This window comes from Lemur catta, chromosome 8 (genome assembly GCF_020740605.2).
Source record: "Lemur catta isolate mLemCat1 chromosome 8, mLemCat1.pri, whole genome shotgun sequence".
Lineage (NCBI taxonomy): Eukaryota > Metazoa > Chordata > Mammalia > Primates > Lemuridae > Lemur > Lemur catta.
Window position 1 is genome coordinate 50,361,899 of NC_059135.1, and position 21,729 is coordinate 50,383,627.

Consider the following 21,729-nt stretch of genomic DNA (forward strand, 5'->3'; position numbering starts at 1 on the left):
ATTGGGAATGGTGGAAAGAAGTTATGCAGCTCCTAGAATGAAAGCGATTCGAATCTACCTTTCATGTCAGCATACTTAGGAACTTAGAGTCCTATTAATTATACCATGTATGCACATTCTACATGAATAACCAACCTGTCAAAAACCCTGGTTGACGATATGACTGGACAGCAAGCATTTCACCTCCAGGTGCCTCTTCTCAACCCCGGTAATGACTCTCAGTTATCTCAGTTCCTCCCCATCCCCAAAGCCTCACATGTTCCTGTCCCTTCCTGTTCCATATAGTTAAACTGGTCAAACGTTAGACCAAGACCAGCCAGTTGCTCAGGAGGTAAACATAGATGCCAGAGGTAAAAAAAAAATAAATAAATAATGACATTTTGGTTGTGAAAAGTTGCTTGGCTTTTCGCCATTGTCCAATTTCCTCATTCATTAGTGGCCTTTGAGACTTTTTCACTTCTCTTCCTGTTGTTCTGCTTTTTTCGGAAATTATATCACTTCTGATAAAAGAACTCAAAAAGCCGGAGTCTGAATGTTGGTTTAGTCCTTGAGGACATTGCTGTTGGTATATAACTCAGCCATGTGCGTGTTCTCACACACCTGCCCACGGCTCACCAAGAAGAGATCCCAAGTGTTCTGCCTACACTATTTACAATATCAGGCAAGGGATAACACACTTTAGAAAGGCTTTATAATGAAGTATTCAAAATTAAGGAAAAATACCCCAATCTTAGCTCTTTGGAAAACCCAGATGCAGAGATCCAAGTTACTCAGGTTTTGAAAAGATCTTAGAGACCACCTCCTGTTGCTTTATTTCCTAGATAAGGAAAGTGAAAACTGAAAGGCCAAGAATCTTTTGCTCTCTGAGACTGTAAAAATCTACAATGACAGAGAATGAATTGGTGTCATAAAAAAGTAAATTTTTGTGTGCATAGATTTTCTTATATAAATATTAATATATTAATGCTATGGATCTTCTTGGGCAAATAACCATGTTAAGTTACAGGGAATGGACAATAATAGACTTTTCTTAAGTAGTAAACTATTAACTTTTAGGAACCAGTGACTCACCAGAGAACACCTCCATGCCTCTGCCTCCACACATCCAAATATCTGGAAGCTCTCTGAACCCTTACCTTTTTGGTTTTATGGAGGCTTCATTACATAGGCATAATTAATTAAACAGTTGGCCATTGGTGATCAACTTAACCTTAAGCTTCTCTCCCCTCTTTGAAGGTCTAGTGTGGGCTGAATGTCCCAGCCCTACCAAGACCTCCGGCCTTGGTCTTTCAGGTAACCAGCCCCATCCTGAAGCTACCTTGGGGCTGCCAGCCGCCAGTCAACTCATTAGCATACAAAAGGCATCATTTTGGAGTTTCTAAGGATTTTAGGGGCTGTACACCAGGAAACAGTGTGAAAGACCAAATTATATTTTACAATATCACAGTCAGCCTGTCCTTTGAAGCTTCGAATCCAGGCATTGACTTCTCCTTTCTAGCTATGAAAGTCCTAGATGGCATCATTTTTTCAACTTAAGTCTGTTTCATCCACATTGAAAATCTGTTGTTCAGTGTAGCCACCTTCATACATTATCTTAGCTTGATCTGGATAACTCACTGTAGCCTCCACATCAACCCCTGTTGCTTCATCTTGCACTTTTATGTTATGGAGATGGCTTCTTTCCTTAAACCTCATGGACCAAGTCTGCTAACTTCAAACTTTTCTTCTGAAGCTTCCTCACCTCTCTCAGCCTTTTAATTCTAGAACTGAAGAGAGTTAGGGCCTTGCTCTGGATTAGGCTTTGGCTTAAGAGAATGCTGTGGCTGGTTTGATCTTCTGTCCAGACCACTAAAACTTTCTCCATATCAACAATAAAGCTGTTTTGCTTTCTTATCATGCATGTGTTCACTGGAGTAGCACTTTTAACTTCCGTCAAGAACTTTTTCTTGGCATTCATAATTTGTCTAACTGGCTCAAAAGGAATAGCTTTTGGCCTATCTTGGCTTTCAACGTGCCTTCCTCACTAGGCTTAATCATTTCTAGCTTTTGATTTACAGTGAGAGACTTGTGACTCTTCCTTTCACTTGAACACTTAGAGGCCATTTTAGGGTTATTACTAGGATTAATTTCAATATTGTCATGTCTCAGGGAACAGAGAGGCCTGAAGAGAGGGAGAGAGACTAGAAAACAGCTGATCGGTGGAGCAGTCAGAACACACACAACATTTTTTTTTTACAAGAAATATCCATCTATTTTCTTTAGTCAAATTGACTGACACCCAGCCCCCGTCTGACCAGGCCGATGAGACTCTTCGGTCTCAATCAGTAAGGAACATTCTGGCCACCGCAGACACTTCCCAGAGCCAGGAAGCCTTACCTAGAGCCCTAATTTTATGGACTCTTACCATTTTTTGGTAATTCTCCCAGAATCCATTGCCCCTCTACCCCATTCTTAACAGCTGCTCCAGATTTTCCTCTGTATAGCCAGGATAGGGTTTAGGTGGGGCTGACCCCATCTTTAGTTTCAGAGGAGGGCCCTGCTGGTCTTAGTCAATCTTCATAATCGTATCCCACCTGCCACTGTGCTTGGTTTGCAGCTTGCATCAGTCCAATCAGAGCAAACCCAGGATACTTGCTCTGGTTGTGGGAACCAGTGGTTTCTGTCCCATAAATGAATGGGGAAACTGCAGCCCCAGGGCTTGCAGCAATCACCTTGTGACCTGAAGAGAGTCAGTCTGAGAACAAAGCTGACACATGGAAGAGTGAGAGTAAAGAGAATTTCAGAGGAAAAGAGCAGGAGTCTGATTAACCATGCCTGAGGTTGGCCCTACTTGCATAAATCCACATTTTTAATGGATACATAATATTTACACATATTTATAGGGTATATGTGATATTTTGTACATGCATGGTATTTGCAATGATCAAGTCAGAGTATTTAGGTTATCCATCACCTCAAGTATTTATCATTTCTAAATATTGGGAATAGTTCAAGTCCTCTCATCTAGCTATTTTGAAATATTTCATATATTGTTAGAACACACATTTATCAATCAAGTTCACCATCTTATATGGGTGCTATTTGTGGTGCCCCCAAACAATTACAATAACAACATCAAAGATCACTGATCACAGATCACCACAACAGATATAATAATAAAGAAAAAGTTTGAAAATATTGCTAGAATTACCAAAATGTGATCCAGAGACACAAAGTGAGCATATGCTGTTGGAAAAATGATGCCAATAGACTTGTTTAACAAAGGATTGCAGCAAACCTTCACTTAAAAAAAAAAAGCAATGTCTACAAAGTGCAATAAAGCAACGTGCGATAAAATTAGGGGTGTCTGTCCATAACTCAAGTCTATGTATGCATGGGAAGATGTGGCCAATAACGTGCCTCTGTCACTTGCAGTCAGTATGGCTTGTAATTTTCAGACTTTTTTAAACTATGGCATCCTGTTGTGGCAGCCACTGTTGGTTGAAGAACCAGTAGTCATTCCCTTCACTCTCCCCTTCCTGCCCCCACTATACCAAATCTCAAGCAACTATTAGCTTCAGGTAGACAGGCTTATTCTTCAGACCCAAAGTCCAAAGTTGAAGAATTCTACCCAGGTGTTAAATACAAATGCCTGAACCAACATTCAGATGTTAATTTTAATGTCTCAACTAAATGTGCCAGGGCCTCAGCTACCTGGAAACCAATTATATAACCAGATTTCAAAAGGGAGTAACTCTGATTTAGGTGCCAGGTAAGTCAATACTCTTTCACCACCTTTCTAATGATTGTTTCAACACATATGTGACTGAGAATGGGAAAGTGAGATCCAATTGCAGTGAGGAGGAAAGATGAAGATGCAGCTGATCCTGCACTCAGATCTCCTTCTTGTAGGGATCAGCCGAGGGTAGCAGATTCTGGCTAAAGAGAAACCCAGCTGGACCACTTGGCAGCAGTCAGGATAAGGGAGGACTAAATCTATTCATGTGTTTTTGTTTGCTTGCTTACTTTTTAATGGGAAAAAATGTATTTCTTGTGCTTTCTGTGTTTTTGAAGATTTTCAGCATTAAAAACTTATTACTTTTGTTGTTAGGAAAATAAATCATAAATATTTAATAATGGTACAAACTGTGAATTTGGGGTGTATGCCTACATGACGAGTGCGTTGCGCACCCTCTGGGGAATGGTCATGCTTGAGGGTGCAGACCCGGGGAGGTGGGGGGGGAGGGGATCGAGGTATGAATACATGGTGAGTGCCAGGCGCACTGTCTGGAGAGTGGGAGCAGACGCGCTTGGGACTCTGACTCGGGGGGATGGGCGGGACAGGGACAATGTATATGACCTGAACTTATGTACCCCCATGATGAGCTGAAATAAAAAACAAACAAACAAACAAAAAAAACAAACTGTGAATTTGATAACTATTACTGCTAAGAATATATGAATTTCTTTTAAAACATGATATATAAAGTAATATGTATGTGTGCATGCATATATATTTTAAAGAAACCAGTGGTTAGCATAGTACTTCAAAGAAAAAAATTGTGAATATTGATTTTTTTTCCCTAATGAGATATCACCTGGAAATCACAGCCAAGGTAGGACTATTTGGACCATTTTATCATTAACCTTTCTATATATGTAAATTCACAGACATCTAACTATAGAATGTGCTTGCTGTGTCTCTAAAGGGATCTCTAGTCTGGTACAAATTCTTATTTTGAAAGCAAATCATTCTATTTTATTTCTAAAGTACTCCAAAAGTTCTTGGAACAGCTTGTTCCCAAGTTCAGCCACATTTTCAGATCATAAAGTCTTTCTGTGTCTTAAAAACAGAACCTCTCCTGATACGGTCTAAACCCATTTTCTTCTGCTGGGTCCAGTGAGATGGAGAAGGTTGGTTGGTTTTCTCCATGGTTCCAGCTCACTGCCCATAGGTTGTTAATTTCATCTCCCTTCAGCCTTCTCTTCTCCAGGATAAACAACTTGCCTCCTTTCTTGTGTACATAGTTTCCAAGCCTTGTCATCATTTTCTTCTTTCTGTACATGAATTCTTTGCAATTTTCACACATATGTTTTAAGTTACACACCCAAAGTGTAACATTCAAATAAAAGCCCGACCCACAATAAATTTTACACAAGAATTATTTCCTGGTTGCAAATGATACTTGTCTCAACATAGCCCAGTATAATATCTCTTTCTTAATGCCATCACTAGGTTAATGACTCATATATTTCTGGAATGCCAGATCTTCTCCAGCCAAGTTTATGTCAAATTATACCCTCTATCCAGCCCTCTTTCCTCCTAACCACTCCCCAAAAGAAGCCACTGTTAATAAATTTATATTTTAGTTCTTCCAGTGGTTTCCACTTTAACTCTAAATAAAGAATATGCCTTCATCTCTCTTTCTTGATTTTCCAACCTTAGGCAGTCAATACCTATTGACGTCTCTCCATAAAAGACAAAGAATTTCACTCATTTATATGCCTGCTTTCTCTCTCCATCTTCTCCCCAGTTTCAGTTAATTTGTGATTTTTTTAGTTCTTCAGTTGGGTAGCTGTATTTTACCTACATTTCTGGATCTAGCAGCTTTTTAAAATAGTTATTGACCTTAATATTCTTACATAAGAAAGTTAACACAACTCTAGACTTCTGTCAAGGTATAGCTTTTTACATGATCAAAGTTTATTATATTTACATTTTAAAATACATTTTATAACTCCTGATATTATTATTATTATGGAAATGTTTTTACTGTAGACACAAGAAGGTGGAAATTAATCCTATGTCACCTAACTCATGATATTCAAAATAGTGTGTTCCAAGCATAACAGATAGTCAAATGGATTGTCTATTCTTAAACTGCACTAAACCGTCAAAATCATGCCACAATTTAGTTTACTTCTTGTTTGAATCCTGCCTGGCTTGTTAGGCAGTGCTATAAATACTATAAGTTGTTGCGAGCAGTTGAAACTGATTAACTTAAATTCACTGGGAAGATAGAAGGGTAACTCAAAATCAAAAGAAAAGCTAAGGATGAATCAACTATAAACTTTTAAGATAAACTATGAAACTGTAGGGAGAGAGAGAGCTCTCATTACTGGACAAGAGCATTTGATTGGCCCAGCTTGGATCACAAGCTCAGGGTGGGGCACCTTGACTGAGAATCCCCACTGAGGTTGCACGCAATGGGGAAGGGTAGTTCTCAAAACAAAATCTAGATGCTGTCTCCAGAAGAAAGAATAGAATTAGGGTAGACAAAACAGCATTTATTGCTTACAATAGCACTTGTCACATTTTCACTAATAAATAATTTGAATATTGTCCTGCCCGACCATATTTTATGTTCTACAAAGGAGAGGTTACATATACTATTTGTCCTCTTAATCTACATCCCTAGCACAGTGTCTGGCATATAATAAGCACTTACTAAATAGTTCTTGAATATTGTTGAATAAAATAAATACCAAGAGCCTCTAGGATGTAATGCATAGACTATTTGTGCTAGTTTATTTTAATAACAAGTATTTTCAGATGCCTGAATTACATGGTAAAAAAGGGACTACTCTTTCCAAAGGCATGTTATCACAGAGGAATATAGACTAAGTTTTCTATTACAAGTATTGTATATAAAAGAAGGGTGCCTCGCAAAGCTTCTGGATCATAGAAGGATCCCATGATCTTGTCTACATGCTGCCCAAACAACAGATAGTGTACAATGGCCTGATCCAGAAAACTGGCCAGCAATTTGAATTTTTGTTACTCAGGATGTCACAGCGGACACCTGGGGATCGCCACAGCCAGGAATTGGTAATAGCAATATTTAATATCTGATCCAATAGCTCCTCTGTGAAGCTCTCTGATCTCCCAAGGGATTACCCCTTCTCTTCACCCTGTCCATGCCACTTTGTCCACTGTCTGACAAACTGAGCGAGAGTTATGTGTTTACATACCTGCCTCTCCAGTTAAACCATGGACCCTATAAAAGAAGAAAGTATGTCTGATCTCATCTTGGTATCCCCAGTGTCTAGCACGGGGCTTTGCAAGTAAGAAGTACTCATTTAATGTTTATTGACTCTAAGTAACCATCAGGAAAGAAAGTCTTTGACAAAGAAGTATAAGGGGTTTATTTTATTCAGTCCAGACTCTAAAGAGAGAATATTCCATCTTCATCTAGAATAATAAATCCCCCTCCAAAAAGAAGAGGAGGAAAGGAAGGAAGAAAGGAAGGAAGGAAGGAAGGAAGGAAGGAAGGAAGGAAAGAAGGAAGGAAGGAAGGAAGGAAGGAAGGAAGGAAGGAAGGAAGAAAGGGAGGGAGGGAGGGAGGAAGAGTGGAGGGAGAGAGGGAAGGAATAAAGAGAACTTCAGTTCTCTGTAGAGCAATTTTAATTTCTTTTTAAAATGAACCCATTCATGGGTTAGTCAGAGGGGCATAATACCTCTAAATCTAATGATGACCAAAGAAAAAAGGAAGAATGCAGAAATTCTCCTCTGCAAGGGTTTCATTCCTTTATATCAATCAAGGAGAATGTTAATAAGAAACGTTGGACAAGGGTCACTAATTCCTCACTGATGTTAAAAATTTAGTTTCACTTTTCAGAGGCTGTTTGTGGCCATGCTTGTGAAATCTGTAATTCATCTCTAGACAATAAATAATTATTACTGATTACTGAGAAATAAGTCAACAAAGATATTTTCCTGTTTACATTCTTATCAGACTGTATCAGAACCATCTGTTTTCAAGTTTGTTGTTGCCGTTTTTTAAATTTTTTTTATCCCAAGGGATAGATTCTCCACATTGTTCTCTGAGTCCATGCAAGTAAAACTGCCTCTTGAAGCACAGTTGCAGTTTTCACTGAAACATTTGGGTAGAGGGAAAAAACCCATACATTCTTCTGTGAGAGAAAATGAAAAGAATTTTACTCTGTCTTCAAAGCAAGAATATGTTGGGGTCTGTCTCATCTCTAATTAGCATCTCCTCATGTGCGTGGGTGACTGCTGATTCTGCTAAAAGTATATACGTGGCACTTTATGATGCTAAAGCAACTTCAACCTAAAAAACTCATCTAGTAAAAGACTCTGCTCATATGAGAGAGACTCTACAATTTAAAAACAAATAATGTGTGACCTCTTTGCTCCATTGTTCATCAACACCAACCTCCTGTGATACAAGCAATAAATAATTTTGCTCCATTGCCAAGGAAACGAGAGTGTGAGATTTTAAATTGTGGTACTCACCAAGTTACTACATGGCTTTGGGCAAGCAATTAACCTTTGATGTCTCAGTTACTGCATCTGTAAAATAGGAATAAGGGTTTTACACAGGTGTGATGCCTGGACTAATTAGTATAATTATCATTATTAACAGGAAAATAATGTTGGTCACTAATATCATAGCTCTTGTTAGCACCTGGGCATCACTTAGATCTTCTCTATGTTGAATCAGTTTTTTAGGTGTCTGAAAAAAAAAAAAAAAGACAAAAGCCACACATGGAGGCTAGAAAAATAAAGTTAAAATGGTCCATGCCCATATAGGCTCATATTCTTAAAGGATTTTTTTTATAACTTTCATTTATTATTTAGGTGTTTTCTAAACTTAGACTAAATATGCACATTACAAAAATACAAAGAAATTTTTCAAGGCCCACATTCAACTGGTAAGCTGCACTGCAGCAAATACTTTCCAGTTCATTAGTAGGTGACACCATGACATATTATAGTAGAAGTTTAAGCTTGATCCATAGAATTCAGGGTAATTGAAGTCAAGTAAAAGTATATACTGAAGACATTGCTCATTTAGCATTCAATAACCTCTACTTCCTTGTGTGTATCTGCCCCAGAAGAACCCCAGCTCAAATAGCCAGGACAGAACACAGAGGTACATGAGATGCCAACTTTACAAGACTGGGCGCACTGAAGCTGGGGACAGTGGGGTGTCCTTACACCAGAGCCTAGGTAAAGAGATGTACTGAGGAAGACAAAAATGCTGTTACTCTCGGCTATCATCTAGGACTCCTAAGTGCTCTTACTACATGTCCTAGGTGAGGATAAAATATCTGCTTTAAAAACATTGTCTTTATATGTTGGCAAAAGTGACATGGAGGGAAATGTAAAAGATAGAAAGTGTTTGAAAGATCAGTACTTGATGCTATAACCTCTGTATCCCTTGGTGTAGACTCGTATTGTTTCTAAGTCCGAAATTTCTCCTGTTGGCTTCTGATACTAAGAGATTTCCTCCCAGCAGAGAATTCTCTTTTCTTGAGCAAAGTAGACATCAAGCCTAAGATCTCCAATTTCTCTAAAGAAGCAACCCTAAATTAATTAGTCTCTTGACAAGTCATTCATACTAAAGACTCTACCCCTTTCCTCCATATATGCCTCAAAATTATAGGCAACAACTTCCAAATTGAAACTCTAAAGCTGTTACCATTTTCCTATTATCCTCACCTATCATACGAAACATAACAATTAGCATTTTTAGCAGGATTGAAACTGCTAACACAACTTCTCTATGTCCTACACCATTAAACTTGATTAGAAATCCCTTCGTGATTAACATTCATCTCGCTGTATCTTGCTTGAAGGTTAATAATATCCACCATCTCCTGAGAGAGGGGGAGGGGAGCTTATTTATTAAACGAATAGCAGCATGAAGCTGCCAGGAAAGGAAATTCCCCCCTCAGTCCACTAGAGGGTGGCTCAGTAGAGCCCAGGGAGGACAGCTGAGGCAGAGAGAGGCACAGACAGCCCCCTGTCTTTGCTCGCCTGCACCTGAGTTGGCAAGACGAAGCAACATTACCATTCATCCCTCTCCATTCCTCACCCTTGTAGGCTTTCATTTCTAATAGACACTTCACAAATGGCCAGAAGTCAGTGTTGGCTGGGCCATGGCATGGTGGAGAAAAAAAAATTAATCTGTAACATTACACTGCTTTAAATAACATCCAGTCTAATTCTTCTAAATCAATACTGGGTGAGATAAATACAGAACATGTATTAACGATTCTAAGCTTAAAACGTTCATAGATTTTGTAGCAGTATGTGTGTGCTTCAGATGCAGATATGGAGTGAACGGTGTGTGTATGTTACAGGGAAAAGCATCTACACTATATATAATGCATAAAGAAATGTACCTAGCCTTTAGCACACCAGCTGTTTCTGCTTATCAGCCTGAGTTATCCATGAAATGCAGTAGGACATTTTGTAGTAAATATCCTACTTGATTGACTTTTTTAAGCCTAGTCACCTATGCTGATTTATATAATTTAGGAAGAAATACAAATTTTCGCAATGAAAGATGAACCTTAAAAATTTCCCTCATCAAAATGCACCGTGTTCTAAGAAAGAAGGGATGGGGAATGAGCCCATTTTGGTGGACTCCCCGTAGATGGTAAAGCAAAATAGAATACGTTTTTTTCCTACCTGTAATATTGTTCAGTGTAGCAAACCCTTTTGCTTGTTACAGTACAGCAAATGGGGTGTTTAATTTGGGATTCAATGTAGTCTAGAGTCAAGGTGCAGCAGTTTTATTACAGAAATACAATTTTATTGGAGGCTGAAGATTTAATTTCCACCTTACGTAGAAAGCCATAAACGCATGCCTATTTTACATTTTGCATAGCATTTGATATATGTAATTCCTATCCTAATTTTAGAGTTTGAAAAGGTGGAAGAATCACAATATGTAGATTCAAATTCTTCAACATTTCAGCCACAAATGGCATTTAAAAGTGAGCAATTTTCTGTTCGTCATGGATTTGAAAATCTTCCTTCCCCTGACTGAGCTCAGCAGCACATGCTTTCCAAGTCTTCCTGACAAGGTGAGCCACAAAGCCACCCAAAGCACACCCTTGTGTTGGAGCAAATGCTTTCTTTGTTTAAATTTGTCTGCTAGGTGGCATTCTACTAAAAAGCAAGATGATCAGGTGATATGGATAGTTTTCCTTCTATTGTGCTCAATATCTGTCAGGGTCACATGTTAATATCTGCTTAGATGTAGTATGTATTTGGAATAAAATAATTTGTAAATGGAAGGATTGAACTTGAAATAATCAAATAATACTAGCTGTAAAGCTATAATAACACTTGAATTCAAATTTGGAGGATTGTGTCATTTTCTTTCCTTCAAACATATTCATTACAAGACACACACACACACACACACACACAAACACATACAAATGCTGCCCTAACATCTGTTTGCCTTTGCAGCATTAGTTCTTTTCATCAACATTTCATACCTCCTCTTTACCACCAGGTGGAGCCCTTTGTTTATGGACATCTGTCCATTTCTTTTTTTTTTTTTTTTTTTTTCTCCAAGATGCTACCAGATAAATGGCTCCAGAGCTAAAATACTGTTGCAAACACGAAAATTTAACACACAGAGATAAAAAAGTAAAGCTTCTCAGGCACTGGTATAATAAACCTTGCTTTAAGAGTCCTATTGCTACTAGATTTAATAGCTTACACATTTTCCTATTTACAACTTCTGCACACCAAACAGCAGAAAATAATATTGTTGTGTGTGCCATAAACAGTGTTGCTGCAGGTCTATTTTATGAAGCACGATCGTTTTTATAATCTCACATGTTTGGCAACTGCAGTCAAAAGCCAAAAAAAAAAAAAAAAAATCCCAAACAACCAAATACTATATGCTATGAGCCTCTCAGTTTTCTTCTGTCTAAAAATATATACCTCATTGATAAGAAAATGTTTTTCTTCAGACAAAAGAGAGTGTTAATCCAGCGGCAGGTAATAGAGGACAATGCCAAAATCTACTCCTACTCAAATTTCTCTGTCTCCAATTTGAAAGCCAGTTAAGGGTAAGTAAAAATCCATTTTAGTTTTGGTTCTATTTAGGAGCTAATTAAAACTGAGTACTATTAGCAAAGGTACATTGTTCAATTATTTTAATATTCATATTTTAAGAACTTAATCAAAGCTCATCTCATGAACAAAAGGCAGTCATATTTAAAAAATTGGAACCCCAATTTGCATGTGCAAATAACTGTGGAATGAGCTCACCTAAACTAGCTTACCAATGACCTCAACCTTGATCTGGAAAGATCGTTTATTCACAAGTAAAACATTCACATTCTCTATGCTAACTCTGTCTTGGATCTTTTCTCAAGGTAGCTTATTAATTGTGATGTTAGAAGGTCTTTTAATAACATATGCATTGCCCAACACCATGGAGTTACATATTTAACTGAAATATCATTTCTGTTGCATTTTTAATTTTAACCAGAATTTGTTCTCTTTGTACTTATGTATCTAAAATTTTGCTTAAGCATCTGCAAAGCAGTGAGTGGAAGGTTTGTGTGTATGCTTTATTTAATCAGTCTCCCAGCCGGAGAGATCTGGCTTTCTACTGGTATACAAACTGGTTCTTCGATCGGAGGCTGAATGTGAAGAAGCCCTTATGGAACAAAATGCTGGAACCACCATTTTGCCGTCCGCTCGCATACAATAAAATGGTGGCACAAAAAACAGTTAACACATTGTGCCCACAAGAGTTGTCTTTGAAAGAATTCTGTTCTCTAACCCAACTATCGAGCTGCTTTTTAAAATACTGTTAGTGAGTGGTTAGGGGTTTGCTTTCTTTAAATATGTAGAATGTGTGTGTGTATGTGTGTGTGTATGAGAGAGAGAAAGGAATGCTGGAAGAATCCGGCTGTGTACATTCGAGGAAAGGATAGAAAGGACTAGTCAAAAATTAACACTCAAGCTGAGAGTGAAAGCAAACCTAAGTAAAAAGCACAGTTCCTGGAAATTGCTTCTAACAGTTCACAAAAGCTACAGAGTGAATTTGGCCTTGATGACTCCTTTCATTTTAGCATTCACTGCAAGCAACTTTGAGTTAGGAAATTTAAGAGAGTTGCTATTCTTTTTCTTTCTCATTTTCCTCCTAATGTCCTGTAAAAATTAAAAGCAAGCCCACATTTGACTCTCACCTGGGAACCCCCACTCTCATTTTTCACAGGGGAGAAAGAAACCTGAGGGCCAATCTTTCCTTCCTCTTTCACTTCTGCTCTTATTTTTAATCATTACAAATGCTGCCTTGGCTCTTTCTAAGTGTGGAAATTCTCATTTTTCTGCAGTGCTTCAGAATCACACAGACTCCTTGGGGATATAGGGAGGAGCTAACCTACTGCATATGGGAAATGAGAAAGTTCGTGGTTAGAAAAATTGCAGTCTTTGGTAATTTTCCACATGGAGTAGAAGTCATAAGCGACTTTTTTCTTTTAAACATAATGGCTTTACTTGAACACTTGGTATAGAGTTGTAGGTTCAAACTTGAACATATAAATGCACTAAAGTGTCTTACCAAATTTAATTGGACTCCCTTCTATAAACATTTTCACTGTTTTCAAGTGCATAATAAATAGGTTAAAACAGGCCACCCTCCCTCCAAGATCCCCCCACTTCCAGACAGAACTATAAAAGGCTACTGTCTGCAAATGAGAAATAGCCCTGTAGGACCCACCAGCAGGTTATGCAATATGTGACATAGACCACCAGGGGCTGAACTGAAACCGCTAATACTTTTTTCATAGCATCATTAGCCAGAGTTAAACAAAGTGTCAAAGTGAAAAGATGGGGAGGCTGACCTGGCTCATTATATTTGCATGCCTTCATTTTAATTATTTTTGCATTAAAATTAAACACTAATATTCAATTGTGTGAGTTAAATGTTACCAAAATACAGTACATTACTTTTCATGTTTTTAAACAATTAATGTTATTTTGTGATGACTATCTAAACTTGATTTTCAATAAATAGTAAAATTCTCTTGACAGCAATGCAATTTAAATTTAAGGCTAAGGAGAGTTTATTATTAAAATTTTTCCCTATTGTACTTTATGAGATAAAATTAATTGATTTGTTTTGAAATTTAGATCTTAAATCAAAACCTGCCTCCAACCGAGAAGAATGAGTCTGGGGCTGATGGAATAAGTTTGCATGTGTTCTTGACCTCGTGTTGACAGTCATCAGGAAAAAATATGTTCCCTTTATAATAGCAGCTTTACAATTTTGAGACATTGCTAGGCTTTTATGTGCACTAATATTAGTGGCCGCATGTACCTTAAATAAAACCAACCCAATAAATTTAGGATTGTGGCTGAAAAATAAATGTCATGTCAGTAACCCTCAACCAGATACCAGAAGAAGGATTATGTGATTGTTTAGTCCAAAAATTAAGTTTCATGTTTTTAATTGGTGTCATATCCTGTCCTAAGTCTAGAGTGCTTAAATCAAAGGCAACGAGGCTAACCTGGAGAGGAAACATAATAACAACTCCTTTCATCCCCTACCTCAAATGTTTTTATGCTCAACCCTAATTTTTGCTAAAACACTTTCAGGCAAAGACAACAGGAAACAGTAAACATGGCAACACCATGAAAATAATTTTCGGATGCATTATTTCTCTCTGTGTTCAAAGACTGAGTCGAACAGGCTGCAGAGAAAACTGATGTATCATTAAACTCAATGCATACAAAAACAACCACCCTTCCAGCAAAATGGATTAATTTCATAAATCTTGTTTCCAACTAGACTAAAGCCAGGAATTGACTCCAACTCTCACATCAATCGCCCGAACCTGTGGTGCATCGCAGTAGAACGTTCAAAGGGAATCACAAGACTCTAACAACAGCTTTAGGGACAGGGATGCAATTATAACTGACAGCCAGATGTCTGGCTGGGCTGCTACAACTACCCATCAAGATTGCAGATGGTCTTGAGAACTTTGCATCTAAACAGAGAGTCTGAGTGAATGATATACGGATAAACAACAATACCACAAATCATCAACACACATTGAAAAAGTTGCTGTGACTGATAAAGATTTCAGATGTCAAGAGTTGGCCAACTCAACCCCTCTTCTCCCCCTTCCCTCCCATTACCTCCTACCCAAACAAAAAAGCTTGTTAGTGGTTGAGGGCCCAGCAGGAAATGTTTTGACACCCAGTGCCAAACGCTAATCCTTCACTGCCGCCTTTAATATATGTAAATGTTTAGATTACAGAGGCAAAAGGGATTCCAATAGAAATTACTTTACATGTGGAATATGGAGATTTAATAATTTGGCTAACTCTATATTACATTTATTGCACTTCCCCCTTAATTAAGGATTACCTTAAAGGAGCACATTAAAATTCAAAGAGAAGGAAAATTTGTTTTAATTATCATTAAAGCAGTAATCAACATGCAGCCTTTTGCTTTTTGTTCCTTTTGAAATATGTGTTTAAAAAATATATATGAACAGATTCTCTTAGTAGATTGTATGACATTTTTTAACCTATCTAGATACACAGTTCTTCATTTCACAGATTCCATATAGTCTTAAAATAAGTATGACCAGATTTGACGTGCATTTGTGATTCATAAAATAGTATAAATATCAAGCCACTCTAATCCAAATATAGATAAAAGATTTGGAGGGAAATTCAGTAAAAATGTCTTACTTTGTAAAACAGTTTGAAGTTTTAATTAATTTATGGCATTAAATAATTGCAAAAATAATATAACTATACTCAACCTATTTATTCTTTTAGTGAGTATTGGTGGATTTTGCAGTGTCATGAACTATTTTTCAGTTTTCATAAGGTCTCTTAGAGCACCTAAAAATTATGTCCTTACAAGAAAACTCCTTTCTACAAAGGTGCTTGGACTTAATATTTCAAATACATTTCCCTTTTGTGACATTCTTCTCTAGGACTCCAGTGTACACGCCTTCAGTTGTTGGTTTCAAACCAATTTTGAGGTCTCAGCTTTCTCCAGAAAAATGTCAAACCCAGAAGCCTTTCAAGGTAGCCGCTGTGAACACGGAGGCCCTTTCTGCACAGCCGGACAGACGGTCTCTCCAACTGCCCCAGCGACTTGCCTCATGTGGATACGCACAGCAATCCCCCAAACAGAGATGCATCGTATCCCCTTTCCCGGAAGCAACACTTCCAGAAAATCTGCTGACCAAGAAGAAACAGCAGGGGTGAGAGAAGTGGCCAAAGCACTCGAAACATCTTAACAAGTGCTAATTAAATGTCTTGCTTAAAAAATATGGCTTAAGAAAGCCAAATACAATAACTTCTTACAGATGGTTTTAGGAACTAACAAGACCTGTAGGAAATGGCACATTAAGATTAGTGTCCCCAGTGTCTCTTACAACCATTAGTGACTGAAGGTGCTGTGCACTTTAGGAAGAAATGATCAGAATTTGTCTGATGTGAAGCTGTTTGGTTTGTTTCTCATTTCTCTCTGAAGGGAGCTGTGCATCTGTTTTAGTGCATTATGCAGGCAATTATTGAAACGGCCAGTCAGTAGAACAGAAAGAGAGCATTAGCAACCCTGAAACCTATTTTTTTCTGATGGGGTACAAAGCCATCCTGAAAAATAACTGTGAACACCAAGAAGGCAGGAACTGTGTCTTGTCAAATCCATACCCCTCTATTCAACACATAGTGGGCATTTTATAACTGTTCATTCATTTTTTGAACAAATATTCCTTCCATAGTTAGCCTCTGCCAGGTAGGGGCTAAGTTTTGGAGATAAAGTAGTCAAGAAGACAGACATGGTATAAACTCTTTTACCGTTCTATACAACCTGTGTGAGGATATTTGTTGAAAGGATGGATGGATGGATGGAGGGATGGATGGATGGCAAAATGTGTGCTGGGAAAAAGCAGCGTTACTCAGACACAGGTCTGGTGGTCTAGTCTGATATTCCTTTAGGAAGAGCCTCTTGGGCTGAGCACATTCAAAGAAATATAGAGCCAGATTCCCAGGTGAGATAGCTCAAGACAGAAACAGTGGCAGAGACTGGTCCCAGTAGGGGCCTGAAACTAGGTTCTGACATGGTGATCTGAGCTTTGCCTCTGAAGCTAAGTGAGGTTTCCCAGGATCTTAGAACCTGTTCAAGATTACTACTAGTAACAGCATTCTTGGTAGAATCTGGAAGAAGAGCCTCTGATAATAAAGAAAAATATAGGCCCAATACTTAAAATTTTTTTTTACTTTCAACGTATAACTGAAAGACAAAAGGGGGCCGGGCGCGGTGGCTCATGCCTGTAATCCTAGCACTCTGGGAGGCCGAGGCGGGTGGATCTCTCGCAGTCAGGAGTTCAAGACCAGCCTGAGCAAGAGCGAGACCCCCGTCTCCACTAAAAATAGAAAGAAATTATCTGGCCAACTAAAAAAATATATATAGAAAAAATTAGCCAGGCATGGTGGCACATGCCTGTAGTCCCAGCTACTTGGGAGGCTGAGGCAGAAGGATTGCTTAAGCCCAGGAGTTTGAGGTTGCTGTGAGCTAGGCTGACGCCACGGCACTCACTCTAGCCTGGGCAACAAAGTGAGACTCTGTCTCAAAAAAATAAATAAATAAAAATAAAAGACAAAAGAGTGTGTATATGTCTGACTCTATTATTAAGAAGAGACCTCTTATTTCCATTTGTTTATATAATGCCCCTTGGGAAGAAATGTCTTGTTGTCCCAAACTGTCTTTCACCCCAGCAGGCTTCTTGACCTCCTTGCTGTTGTTTGTTTGTTTGTCTTAATTCTACTCCCATTTGCCATGTATTCAACTGCTTAATACTAATGTTTTACAGCATGTCTATACCCATGATGCAGACTGGGGTTTTGGGTGGGATGGGAGAAGGGGATTCAGTGAAAAAATTCCTGCCAACCTGAATATTTTCCGTAAAAGAACTAGTTAACAACTAGATCTAGTTAACAACTAGATTTTCCTTTTGCAGCTGGTTGCTTTGCAATATAATGAAAAGGAATTTCTGAATGATTGGGTTCATGGGCCAGTAATCCCTGAAGACACAGACTACATGTACCATATCACTCCTGTTTATCACAACACCAGGTACCAACCACCGCCATCCCCTTCATGAAAAAAAGAGTCTTCACTGGAATCAATGGAAGAAAGTAAACTTGCTTTGGATATAGTGTTGCTCCTTTCACATATTCACTCAACAAACATTTACTAAGAAACTCTTTGGTGTCATTTGCTGAATAACTATGTATGTGCAAGTTGGTTAGAAAAGAAAAGGCTGCTGAAGGAACTGTTAAGGGAAAAAAAAGTATCAAGGTTGTAGCATTCTAAATATAAGTTTCAGCCTTGGGAGAGTCCAAAAGCCCAAAAAAAAGATTGTTTTTCTCTAATGTCATGGACTAGACCAGAGTGTTTCAGATAATGGCAATGATGAAGATGAGCTGATGATGATGTCAGTGCCACCATTCACTTGATGACGGCTCACTGCAAGCCTGCCACTGTGCACCATACCTCACATTCATTTTGTCATCTAATTGCCACAACAAACTTGTTAAATAGGACTCATTGTTGCCATTTTACGGACAGGGAAACTGAGGCTCACAGAGGCTAATTAACATCTAATACTAATAACATCTAGTAAATGGTAAAATGCAGATTCCAACTTCAGAGTCATCTACCTCCAAAGCCCACAGCACTATGCTTCCTCTCTAATGTGATCTAGGTGCTTATAGTTGAGGCCATTTAATATTCAAGTCAAAATCTAAATGATTATCACTACACACACGTGAGGTTTGGATGACTGCTTTTGAAGCCAGGTCTGGAAGACCATTCAGATGGTCGTTTAAATGCATGTTTAACATACTGACTGCCACACTAGAAAAAAATTTTTTCCTTGGGGCCACGGTGTTTTATTATGAAAACAGAATAAAAACTTCGAAAACAAAATGATCCTTTCTCATTTAATGAAAAATGAAATTTATTGACTTCTATTAATTTAATCCACTTTTTAAGAGTTAATTTGTCAATATTAGTTATAATAATAAGAATATCAAAAAGTAAGATTTTTCACAAACCAGCTGCAGGATTTTGCCCAATTTTTGCTTCATGAGGCCCTGAGCTTAAAACTAGCGTGAGTTAAATACAACTCACAGGGCAGTTAATGTGTTTTTAAACGCCACTTTCCCATGTATTGTCCAAATCTTTGTACCATTTTATGGGCTCCAAATCTCATTCATTGTGTTCCCTTTTACATCAGATCTCTCAAAAGAGGTGCCACAGATATAATATTTCAGATCCAAAGGTGTTGCCCTTCCTGTCCCAGACGGCCAGCATTGCCCCTGAGCTGTCCCTACATCAGCTATGACAGTCCAAGGAGCCCCCACACATGTGTGGCTTAGCAGGGCGTCACTCCGAAGCTGAGGCACTGGCTGGGAAGGAGGAAAAACGGGGAAGGAAAGGTAAGACGAATGAAGCAAGGGAGAAGGAGAAGGGGAAAACTGCCTTCCCCAGCTTCCAGCCGGCCTTGTTCCAAGTCCCCCTGCAGAGGGCTGAGTTCAGAAAGGAGCAAATGGAGCGTATGGAGGCAGAAGACCTGGAAGCCCTGGCTTGTCACCTGACCCCTATGAATTTGGGCAAGCCACGGACCACCCTGGGTCTCAGTTTCCTCATCTGTAAAAATGAAATAATGATAAGGTCCATTTCACCAAATATTGAACATCTAATGAGATTATGTATTTTTAACAGCTTTATTGAGTTATAATTGACATATAATAAACTGCACATATTTAAGAGATAATGCATTTGAAAGAGCATTTGTAAACCATAAAATTTTTATCTCCACCAAGCTCACAATGCCACAGTAGCTCCCTAATTTTTGAAGCCATTTTCTGTTTGGTTTTTAAGAGCCTTCATAACCCGGCTGCACCTCACCCAGCCCACCTCATTTCTCGCCATTTTCTGATACAGATTTGGTGTTCCAGCAACAGTGAGGCCAGCCTTCTTCACTGAGCGTTCTTTCCACTGGCTTTTCTGTGGAGCACCGGGCGACCACCAGGCTCCCACTGTGCATCCCCCTGTATCTTCGTTCATTCCTACAGCCCTTGAACACTGAGCACACACCCTGCCAAGCACTGTCCTGTGTGTGGGGAGTGGGGTTAGGGGGGCGCTTCTGTGAGCAAGACAGACAAGCACGTTGCCCCCCAGGGCCCTTTGAGAGCGCTCTCTGCAGCAGGCGGGGTGTTCAGCCGCCAGACTCGTTCTTCCCCAGGAGAATCCTCCCGCTCTGGTGCCCTCTCCTCTAGGAAACCTTTTAATTACCACGAGCTAATTATCTTATCTCTCTTTTTTCTTACAGCGCTTGTAGGCTGCTTCATATAATTTAGGGCGTAATTTTATTTTGTAAAATTAAATAAAATTACGCCCTAAATTATTGCCCAGGAAGCTATTTTTCCATATTCTTATAACCATATCAAAGAGTAGACATATCAAATGCTTGTTGGTTTCAGAAGACTACATCAGAAAATCAGGTATGGGTAAGAAACTTTCTGAGGGACTAGGACCCATCGTTGCCCCTCAGTGACACCTGTGCCGTGGGCTGGTGGGCCCTGCTGGGAGGGCGGCACTGCTGGGGACAGTCTGATTCACGGCTTGTCCAAAGCCAACCACAGGGGAAGCCATGCTCAAGGACATCTTCCTGCTGCCAGTGAAAGACGAGTGTCTCCTAGCAACCAGATTCCAGTGGCTTCCTGTCCTGGGAGCCGGCCAGTGTGCTCACTGCTTTATTGCCTAAGGTTTTGTATTTTGGCCTTTCTGATCATTGCATTTATTCTAGATGCTGAAGCTTTAGGAATAAGGTCTGATCCACAGGCTAGCTGCAGCGATTAGAGCTGAGAAACCATTTCATTCACAACATCCTTTCAGCAACCACGGATGACTTTCATGGTTTTAGCCTGAAAAGGGTGAATATATTTTTTAAAGATTTCATATATATCAGAGCTGTTGGTTTGAAAGATACTTAAAATGGAAAAAGGGTACATTCTTTCCATCAAATAATCAAAAAGTACTCAGACCTTTTCAAAAGAGATGCACTATCATTCAAAACCTGTTATAGCAATAAACTTTAACTTGGCAAATTCATAGATGCAGAAAGAAAGGCAAGTCAAATTTGAAGAAAATGGTTCAAGGTCCTTAAAAGTTTTGATAGCTTAAAATTATGTTTGCTGCAACATGGGTTGAGCATCTATTCGCTTGTTCTTTCTAGAGATTTCTAAGCTCAGTTTTAAGGTACATAGTGCTACATTTTTATTTCAATGGGATTGAATTTGAGCAGCTGATGTTGCTTTTTTAGTTTTCTCTTGCTTTTATCAAACATTCATCAAGACACAAGTTTCTCATCTATTTAAAAAAGTTATCCATACTTCATAGTGAAGAGCTCAAAACTAGCTGTAAGTATATCCTTAACTGCAAAAACCCCATAAACAGGAATTAAAAGTCTGATTACTTTTCTCTTTCAAAAATGAAAACTCAGAGACAGAAAAGAGTCACATGTGTCAGAGGACTGGAAAACCCCAGAACTCTTTCCCAGCAAGGCCACCGAGGCCTGGTACTGCCCTAGATTCCTGAGCGGTCAGTTGAGGCTTAGAGTCCCGGATTCTGCGTGTATGCAGGGAGCTTTGTGTCTGTGGACTCAAGAGCTCTTCCGAGGTATCCCTCATTTCCTCCCTCTTTCTCTCTCCTCCCAGCAATAACTGTCACAAAGTCGCGAGTCAAAGATTAATTCTTTGGCTGTGGAGTTTCACTAAACCTAAGACTGATGAGCCCTTTCTTCTCAGGAAAAGTATAGGATTTACCAGATATCGGCCAGTGGCTTTCATCGTTTCATCATCCGCTTCTGAAATTTATCCTGGGATGGAGTTTTCACTAAGGGGTTGTTGAACGTTCCCTAGAACAACTC

At 38.9% G+C, this 21,729-nt stretch overlaps 1 long non-coding RNA gene across 5 annotated transcripts in view; it reads right to left on the bottom strand.

Moving 5' to 3' along the window:
- LOC123643448 overlaps positions 1–21,729 on the bottom strand; it is a 168,219-nt gene that overhangs the window by 143,189 nt on the left and 3,301 nt on the right. For all 5 annotated transcript variants that reach the window (XR_006736792.1, XR_006736790.1, XR_006736793.1 and 2 more), the window contains exon 3: positions 8,237–8,293. This is a non-coding gene — a long non-coding RNA (uncharacterized LOC123643448). The remainder of the gene's footprint in view (positions 1–8,236; positions 8,294–21,729) is intronic.